Here is a 9,927-nt window from a genome sequence, read left to right on the forward strand (position 1 = left end):
CTTCTGCTTCATTGACTATGCTAAAGCTTTTGACTGTGTGGATGATCACAACAAACTATGGCAGATCCTTAAAGAGATGGGAGTACCAGACCACCTCACATGTCTCTTGAGAAACCTGTATAAGGGCCAAGAAGCGACAGTTAGAACCGGATATGGAACAACTGATTGGTTTAGCATAGGAAAAGGAGTACGACAAGGATGTATATTGTCACCTTGCTTATTTAATATATATGCAGAGTACATCATGCGAAATGCTGGCCTAGATGAATCACAAGCGGGAATTAAGATTGCTGGGGAAAAGATCAACAACCTCAGATATGCAGACGATACCACTCTGATGGCAGAAAGTGAAGAGGACCTCAAGAGCCTCTTGCTCAGGGTAAAAGAGGAGAGAGCAAAAGTGGGCTTGAAGCTCAACATTAAAAAAATTAAGATCATGGCATCCAGCCTCATCACTCCTTGGCAAATAGAAGGGGAAGTTGTGGAAGTAGTGACAGACTTCACGTTCCTGGGATCCCAGATCACCGCAGACTGTGACAGCAGTCATGAAATTAAAAGACGCCTACTCCTTGGGAGGAAAGTGATGGCGAACCTAAACAGCATGATAAAAAGTAGAGACATCACCCTGCCAACAAAAGTCCGCATGGTCAAAGCAATGGTATTCCCAGTAGTCATGTATGGCTGCGAGAATTGGACTATAAGGAAGGCCGAACGCCGAAGAATAGATTCTTTTGAACTATGGTGCTAGAGAAGACTCTTGAGAGTCCCTTGGACTGCAAGAAGAACAAATCAGTCAATCCTAAAAGAAATCAACCCTGACTGTTCCCTGGAAGGCCAGATAATGAAACTGAAGCTCAAATACTTTGGCCACCAAATGAGAAGGGAGCACTCACTGGAGAAGACCCTGATGCTGGGAAAGATTGAAGGTCAAAGAAGACGGGGACGGCAAAGGATGAGATGGTTGGACAGTGTCATAGATGCAACGAGCATGAAGTTGAGCAGGCTTCGGAGGGCGGCGGAGGATCAGAGGGCCTGGCGGGAGCTGGTCCATGGGGTCGCGAAGAGTCGGACTCGACTGTGCGACTGAACAACAACAACCAAACTAGAATTCCCACCAATAGGGCTTCTCTTTGGTTATTTTCAGGCATTCACTAATTTTCTATGGTTAAATATGCATTAGGGTACTAGCAACAATTTTTGTATCTTATAGTATAGTTTAAAAATACCACTTCGGCTGTAACTGAGAAGAATAAGAATAATTATTTAGCTAGGACAATGAGTTTCCGTAATAAGGCCATGAGCACACCTTGACTACATCTGGAAGGAAATGATATGAATAAGTGGTTCTGTGATGATGCTGGTTACAATTTCCATTAAGATTTCCAGAGAAATACTAATAATTTCAGGACAGTAACAGTAACACAATTCAGAAGCAGTTGATATATAGCCCACAATCAACCTAGGCCACACCACTTCACTTTATGTAGTGATTTACCCAAAGGACTGCTGATCAAAAAAATGGGAAACTATTTTCGGGTGGGCTGGGGGCTTTAGAGTTCCAGATATGATATTCAAGCCATAAAAAGGTCCAGTCCCATTTTTTATAATCTGAAACAGCTGGAATGTTGCATTGCCATCCATGTACATTTCAGAGGGCATTTCCTTTCACCTTCAGATACAGCCCTCACCACTTGCGAGGGATCTACGTCATCACGATTGTATTCATCCTGTTATTGCAAGCAATGGGAAATATGGAGATTCAGCTTGCTTCCATGGGTAAACAGAGCTGCATCAAAATCAGCTATTTTTTCCTGACTCCATCCTCACCGCCTCTTTAGAACATGCTAGACACCTTGTACCACTTCCATACAGCCTTTCAGTAATCTTTCCAAGGGTTATATAGAACTGAATATTAAAATCCTCTTTATATTCCCAATGCCGAATAAGTGAAATACTTGTGTTCAGACTGTGGTGGTGGTCCACTCATTACATTTCTAGTAAGAACAAAGTGATATTCCTTGCAAGTCCCAGGGAATAGTTGCCAGTTGACATTTCACTGCTAACTTACAAGAAGCACATTATTCCAAGACTTATTCCTTGCACAATACAATCCCATTGCCCTTAATTTTTTATCACCATCTGCAAACACTGACATTGCACTACTTTATAAATAAATGCGGCTTCACAATATACAGAATGTACAACAGAAGTACCAGCACAAACATCGCAGAGAAGAGAACAAAACTACCTATGATAAACAAATAACAGAAAATAATGGAAGGTATATTGCATTGCATTGCATTTATAGGAAACATAACATTTTCATTTTCAGCTTCTGTGCCTAATATGAATGAAAAATATTAAACTGTTCCTTTTCAGCAATGAGTCACAAATGGAAAATCAGCCAATACCAACCATCAATAAATTGCAGGGATTGGATTCTGAGGATGCCAGCAATTGGAAAGAGTTACTGGGGACAATTTATTCCAAGATGCTAAAGAACAATGAAGCTTCCAAATCAGAAAGAAAGAAAGCTACTTGAAGCTCACTTTTCTAAAATGTTTGGGCACATCACTGGACAAGAGTTCTCTGAGACAAATTTATAGAGGTACACTAACCTATACACTAACCTATAAACAGGAAAGCTGGGAAAAATCATGCTGATTTCACATTTCCTCCAATTGTACTCAATGATTTTGAATCAGTAATATTTGAATGCAAGTATTAATGCAGTTGAAATTTTGAGACTATCTGCTAATTATAGTAGTTGAATGTTTGAGCTTATTCTGCTTGAGACAGAGTACCTGCCAGAAACTTCAAATGAATTAAATATATAAATATATATAAAATATATAAATATATTTATATATATATATATAAATAAATATACTTTGTCATGAGTAGCCCTATAAAATTTAATTCCAGAGAGCTACTTAGACTTATGTGAAAGGCTTCTTGTAGTTCAACAGAACATTTTATTTTTTTATTTGAAATGACCAAGGACATATGAAACTCCTTTCGCAACAACCTCCTAGTTTCTAATGACATTTGCTGTGAGGCTTAGGGAGGAGCCATCTGAATAACAAGTGTAAATCCCCCTTGAGTTTGTGGGATGTAGCTTCACAGCTGTTTAGATCACAGGTTCACCCTTTTCTTTCTCTGTTCTTCATGTCTACTTCTTCAAAGCAATATTTTAATTCCCCCCCAGCAGATGAGTTCTTGCTAATTTCTAAGAATGCCAGCCATCAGGCCTTCAGAAATACATTTTACTGCCAATAAATCACCAGATGTATATGTGCACATATGCATACAGTCATACGCACATTTCTTACTGAATTAGCAGATTTTAAAAAGCAGAATTTTAGAAAAGCAGAAAAAACATTTTTGTCTGAAAGACAATTCAATGATTCTTCAAGTGAGCATGTAATGCTTTGTATGTCTGTAGTCCTTTAGAATGTTCAAAGCGCTTCCAACGTATTATTCCAATAAGGTTGTTACACTTTTATCAATATTACTGTTCCCATACTGCAGATGGAGCCGAAGGCGTAGTGGCTTGACTCTAGAAGCTTGCCCAGTGAATTAATTGCAGGGGTGAAATTTGAATAGGGATTTCCCATTCACAGAACAGACACTCTACTCACCAACTTTCCCAATACAATATTATAGACTTGAAGGCTATTTAGGTAGTAAGCATTTTCCCCCATCTTTGTCCCACATGTCCTTGTTTTTAATATATTATTGCAAATGTTTTGACCCAATGTATCCTTTGCTTTTCATAGCAAAGTTGGTAAGATGCTGTTTTTAAAAAAAGGAAATTATTTGAAAACGGTGGGTTGAATGTGCATAATGTTTAAAGAGATCTTTTAAATGTAAAATCAGAATATTTCTCCAAAAAGTTGCTTACATATTTTTATGTAGTCAGCTGGCTCACTTGTTAAAGGCATATTTTATAAGAGGATTTCAGTCTTCTACATCTGGGCCAATTGTATATCATGAAATATTAGCAAAGTCTCGCTTCATTGATCTGCTTCTAAATGTAATTACACTGTTTTCTCCTTCTGCATACTATAGTATCCATTAAAGTACCCAGTGGATACAAGTAGCCAAAAACTTGAACTGAGGAACAATGTTAAATAAACAACAGTAATCAAGATCATCCAAAAAACAATTAGTGAGGGTCAAGTAAGCTGTAGCAACTACCGCCAAAATAAGTGAATGAGGAAAGCAAGCAAGGTTTGCTGAGCTGATCACCCACCCACTCATCTGGCAACAATACTACCATCACTACCTTGGCTCTAATTTTAGCTCAGCACCTTATTCCTTAGTTGACATCTCCTTAGCCACTTGATGAGTGCAACACCTTTGAGTAAAAGGTTTCCTTTACACTGACCTCTGGGAACCAGAAAGCAATCTGCATAATCCAAGCTGTTCCCTCTAGGACTTAGTTCAGCTCCTTTGCCTCTTGCCCTGGTTTGGTCTAGGAGAGTGCATTCAATGTTCATTACATGAAAATGCATTCGAAAAGGAAGACACACTTTCAGTTGTGTGTTATGGGTATGGAATGTTTGAATATGGTCAGAACAAGAGGATCCTCCATTAAAAGGTCATATCCACTTCAAGATGTCGTATAAGAACTGCTTCCTCGATGTTGGTATGGCATTGCACAATCGTTTGGCTTTGCGTCCCACCCCCCACCCCCCGGGTTTAGAAGCTGCGATCTGAGAAAGGCTGGCAGTTAAGCAAAACGCACTGAAACCTCTAGAACGGACTTCTTCCAAGTAAAGGGGGGGGGGGTCCTTAGCCTGCTGCTCTTTGGACGGTAGGCATTCCCTTATGAAGGTCGTGAAGGAAGTGGGGCTGGGTAGGAGAGACGCTAGACAGAACGTCGGCCGTCTGAGAAGGTTCTGAGCAGACTGCGCTTTCTTGCCAGGAAAAACACACACACACCAGAAATCTGAAGGGAGAGCACTTCAGATTCCGCCCCCTCCCCCCGTGAACACGGGATGGGGGGGAAGATATCAGTGTGTGATGTGGAACCCCCCCCCCATAAGTGGCAGCGGAGACCCTTCGAAAGGGAAAGCCCGGCAGGGGACAAGACTGCGGAGAAGACTGGCGCGAGGGCAGCTTCCACACTTTGCGCCCTCACCTCGCTGCGCGCCAAACACTGGCCTCAACCCGACCTTTGTGCCAGAAAAACGCGCCCTCCCTTCGCCAGCCCCCTCAAAAGGCAGCTTTTCCTACCTGAGAGCCCCCGTCCGCTCCGCTGCTCGCGTCCAGTTAATCCCAGAGGCTGGGTGGGCGTGAGAGAAGCTGGAGAGCGTCGCTGCTACTGCCGTGGCTGAGGCTCCAGCGTCGGGCTCTGCAAGTTTCCATAAAAGTCCCGGTGCGCAGCCCGCGCCTGCATTCCAGGCGAGCCCCGGCCCGGCTGCAGCTGTCCCGACGCACACAAGGCGGCCGCCCCCTCCTCTCTCCCTGCGCCACATGGGCCCCTCTCTGGCCCAGCCGGGTTATTTTGGGCTGGAAGGACCGTTAGGTTATTAATATCCGGCGGCTCCGGAGACTAGAATGCCGCGGGTCCGGGAAGGCCTTCGGTCACGATGCAATCGAAAGGGCTGGTTTGATTTGTGGCAGCCTATAATTCTCGCCCTCTCTTGCCGAGGAAGGAGCTTGCTTAGCCCCGAGCAAGTGCAGAGCGCATTTCCCCAGTCACTGTGGACTAACTGTTTATTCTAAATGCCCCTTTCATCTTGTCCTTACAACGCCTCTTGTGAGGTAGCTCATCCAGTGAGGTTCATGGGGGGGGGGGGGAGTTGAACTGGTACAGTCGTGGTCCAGCCCTTTAGCCACCACAGGAAGGACTGCTAAAGTTAGATTAGAGATGATACTACTAGCCAAGGCTGCCCTTTGACATCTCTACAAATTGAGCACTGAGGGAAGCAAGGCATTTAATTTCATTATCATCCTGTTCATTGTGCTCTCTAAGTACTATAGACTGAGATGGGCCACTGGTTGGCCTGCTAAACTATATGGAAGTGTAGTTTGTTATCTGTCGCCCAAATAAGTGCATAACTACACTTCAAATATATACAGCAAAGTTCACACCTTTACAGTTGCACCTTTACCAATACTATAACCTCAATAAAATACTTACTTTTTAACAATGTGTTCCTTCTTTTCCCCACACAAGCAAAAGGTTTTGGCCCAGTTGGTTAACGCTTCAGGATATTAGAAGAACTGTTTTGAGGCTGAGACCTCAATGTCTTTTTTATAGCTCTAAACTCACCAGGAGCAACAAACTAATTATAGTAACTTAGCAGATAATTGTGGTAGCCAGGAGTCCACTCAGCACCAGATCTACAAATCCACCAGTATGTTCTCAGTACTTCAGGAATACTCCAACACAGGCTTTTCCACACTGTTAACTACATTTCTGTTAAGGTTAGGCTAATGTTTGAGCATTCAGGACCAGTTACTTCTGCCACAGATTACTTCAGTTCAGAGAGTAGCAGCAAATAATGTAATTACTCCTTTCTGCCCTGGGCACAGATTGGGGACTGTCTGTTTTCATTCTGTTTCACCCTAACCAAGGACTATGGGCTGGCTAGCCAGCTGTTAATATGTTGCTTCTTGCCAGAGACATCAGGAATAGTTAAGGTTTTTTATAATCCACTTTTAAAACTTGGAGACCCTATTTGGGTGGAAAGGAGACATATAAATGTTTTAAACAAATACATCACTGTAGTAAATGTAGCATGTAGTATGCATCTACCTCTCTTCCATCCTAAGTGCATATTAGGAATTTATTTTATACTTGGTACGGTCCTCTCAGTCATACTGACCAACTTTGTGCATTTTTCTTCTGGTGTTTCTGCTCCCACTCCAAAGATAACACAAAGGAAGCGATGATTGATGATACTCCTCATGTCTGAAAGTAATTGTTAAGAGTAACAAATCTTTTCTTTAAGCAGTTTGTAACCTTCGACACTTGGGCTTTTAGTGCCTTCTTCTTCTTTCTCCCATAGCTTGTAGTTTCCCCTCCCCTTTTCGTTGTAGTTTTTTTAGAAATGCAAATTTAAAAAAAAATCCCCTTCGGGGGGGCCAAAAAACAAACAAAGATAACAGAAAGGTCTAGAGTATACACTGTAAATTGTTCCAAAGCAGGTATAACTGCTGGTACCATCTTCATCAAGGCTTGCTTAATTTCAGGTAACTGTAGATAAATTTTAGATTCCTTCTCTTCATCCTCCTCTTTCTCATCTTTAACTTCTTCTGTAACCTCAGGTTTAACTTTTGTAGTCAGCTCCAGGATTTATTTATTAGAAGTGACAGTAACAAATGGATACTGGGGTAGTTCAGCTTTAAATACTGATCGACTGGGCACAGCTGGTGCCAGCGCCAAGGGTCAGGAGTTTGGGAGTTCTCCTGGATGCCACCTTAATGATGGAGGCCCAGGTAGCAGCCACTGCCAAGGCAGCCTTTTACCATCTGATCAGGCAGTTGGTTCCCTTCCTCGAACACAATGACCTGGCAACGGTGATCCATGCTATGGTCACACCGAAACTAGACTACTGCAATTCTCTCTACATGGGGCTGCCCTTGTCACAACTCTGGAACCTGCAGCTGGTGCAGAATGCGGCAACCAGGCTGCTGATGGGTCTCTCAATGTGGGAGCACATCCAGCCTGTGCTGAAGGCACTGCACTGGCTGCCAATAGCATACCGGATTTGTTTCAAGGTGCTGTTTTTGACCTATAAAGCTCTTTAAAGCCTACCTGAGGGGCTGCCTTTCCCCACATGTTCCCCAGAAAGCACTGAGGTCGGGGTCTCAAAACTGTCTGACTCTTCCTGGTCCAAGAGACACCAGACTCTACCAGTGTTAGGGCCTTCTCAGCGGCGGCTCCACACCGGTGGAATGAGCTCCTGGAAGACATCAGGGCCTTGCGAGACCTCCTACAGTTCCACAGGGACTGTAAAACGGAGCTCTTACACCAGGCCTTCGGTTAGGACCCGCCACTGCCCATATACTGATAACATCTCAATAGTTAACATCTGAACTGTTAAGGCCCTCTTTGTTAACTGAATAATAACAGCCAGTGTATTTGACCCTATGGGATGCTACCGCCATCAGTATTTTATCTTTTTATATGTTTTATATGTGCCATTTTTTGTATACTACATTATTGCACTGTCTCAATGCATCTGTGTCTTAATGTATTTTAACCTACTGTAAGCCGCCCTGAGCCTGCTATGCAAGGAGGGCAGGATAAAAATCGAATAAATAAATAAATAAACGATTGCTTAAAGAATTCTTTATATTGTAATACCCTTGTATAAAGCTATGGTGTGGCCTCACTGGGAATACTGTGTGCAACTCTGGTTACCGTATCTCAAAAAGGACATTACAGAACTAGAAAAGGTACAAAGAAGAGCAACCCAGATGATTAGGGGGTTGAAGCACATTTCCTATGAAGAAAGGCTGGAGAGTCTAGGCCTTTTCCATCTAGAAAAGAGATAGCTAAGGGGAGACATGATGAAGGCTTATAAAATTATGCATGGGGTGAAAAAAAGTGTATAGAAGAACTTTCTTCCCTCTCCCATAATATTAGAACTCAGGGGCATCCAATGAAATTGTCGGGAAATAGGTACAGAAAAGAGAGAGAAAAAGAAATTAGGGATGGGCACAAACCGGCTCATGAAAGTTCTTTACAAATGTTGGCCGATTCATGAAATGATGTTTGTGGAAGGGTGACCAGCATGAACATTTCATGACCTTTGGTGCCGTTTGTGGTGGTTCGTGAATAGATACATTTTCAGACAGACTGTCTCCTCTCTGTTTGTAAACAGGGGTTTGTTTTTTTTACAAAATTCCACAGCAACGGGAGGGGGGTGGAATTCTCAGCCTTGGAAACACCAGTGGGTGTCCTCCAAACCTTAACAGGCACTGCTGGCTGCCAATAACTGAATTCCCATTCTGCTCTATGGGATCAGAAAGCTATATATCACCTCAGCCAGTCCACACCCTTTTGTTTGTTGGCAGTTTGCAGAGAGGCAGGGAACTTGTTAAAAACCAACCAACAGAGCATATTCATTTATCCCCTCCTGATTGTGAACTCTTCTTCCCTGCTGGGATTTAGGTGTTAGGTAGATTTGGGGCTCTCTGAGCCATCCCGTCTCTCTGCTCACACTGAGCAGGGGGGCTTAGCTACTGGGTACCTTGGCTGAGTGAAGATCACATTTCATATCTTCCTGATTATGAACCAGTCTCTCTGCTGGGGTTTAGGTGTGACGTGGACACAGGGCTCTTCACCCTGCTCATGCCAAGTGGTGGGGCTTACCTACTGAGTGCCTTGGCTGAGTTAGGACCCACATTTTGATTGTGGTTCCTCTGGGGCTTGGGGGTTAAGTGGACTCAGGACTCTTTGCCACCCTGTCTCTACTGGTAGCAGGAGCTCCTTTGCATATTAAGCCACACACCCCTAGTGTAGCCAATCCTCCAAGAGCTTACAGTAGCCCCAGTAAGAAGAGTTCTGTAAGCTCTTGGAGGATTGGCTACACTAGGGGTGTGTGGCCTAATATGCAAAGGAGCTCCTGCTACCAGTAGAGCCCTGGGTGCCTTGGTTGAGTGAGGACCCACATTTTGATTGTGATTCCTCTCCTCTGCTGGAGTTTGGGTATTAGGTGGATTCAGGGCTCTTTGCCACCCTTTCTCTCTGGTCACACCAAGCAGTGGGGCTTAGGTACTATGTGTCTTGGCTGAGTGAGTAGTTCCCTCTAAGCTGCACTAGGGGGTGCTGGCACTCAACATTTTAACAGCCAGCACAGGGGTTTTTGGTTCTGCACACAAAGCATTTTTCCCTCCATTAGAAAAAATGAAGGATGGGGGCACCTCCTTTTGGGGCCCATAGAATTGGACCCCCGTCCAATTTTT

At 43.4% G+C, this 9,927-nt stretch overlaps 1 protein-coding gene across 4 annotated transcripts in view; it reads right to left on the reverse strand.

The window, feature by feature from the left end:
• Nucleotides 1–6,223, reverse strand: part of NEXN (nexilin (F actin binding protein)) — a 58,767-nt gene extending 52,544 nt beyond the window's left edge. For 2 of the 4 annotated variants that reach the window (XM_015414269.1, XM_015414265.1), the window contains exon 1: nt 5,242–5,451. The gene's annotated coding sequence lies outside the window, so the exon portion shown is untranslated. Of the gene's footprint in view, nt 1–5,241; nt 5,452–6,151 lie in introns of those variants that run through there. The other 2 variants (XM_015414267.1, XM_015414268.1) reach the window with 2 other exon arrangements.
• Nucleotides 6,224–9,927: the final 3,704 nt, after the last annotated feature.

The sequence above is a fragment of the Gekko japonicus genome, unplaced genomic scaffold (genome assembly GCF_001447785.1).
Source record: "Gekko japonicus isolate JY-2015 unplaced genomic scaffold, Gekko_japonicus_V1.1 scaffold30, whole genome shotgun sequence".
Taxonomy (NCBI): Eukaryota; Metazoa; Chordata; class Lepidosauria; order Squamata; family Gekkonidae; genus Gekko; species Gekko japonicus.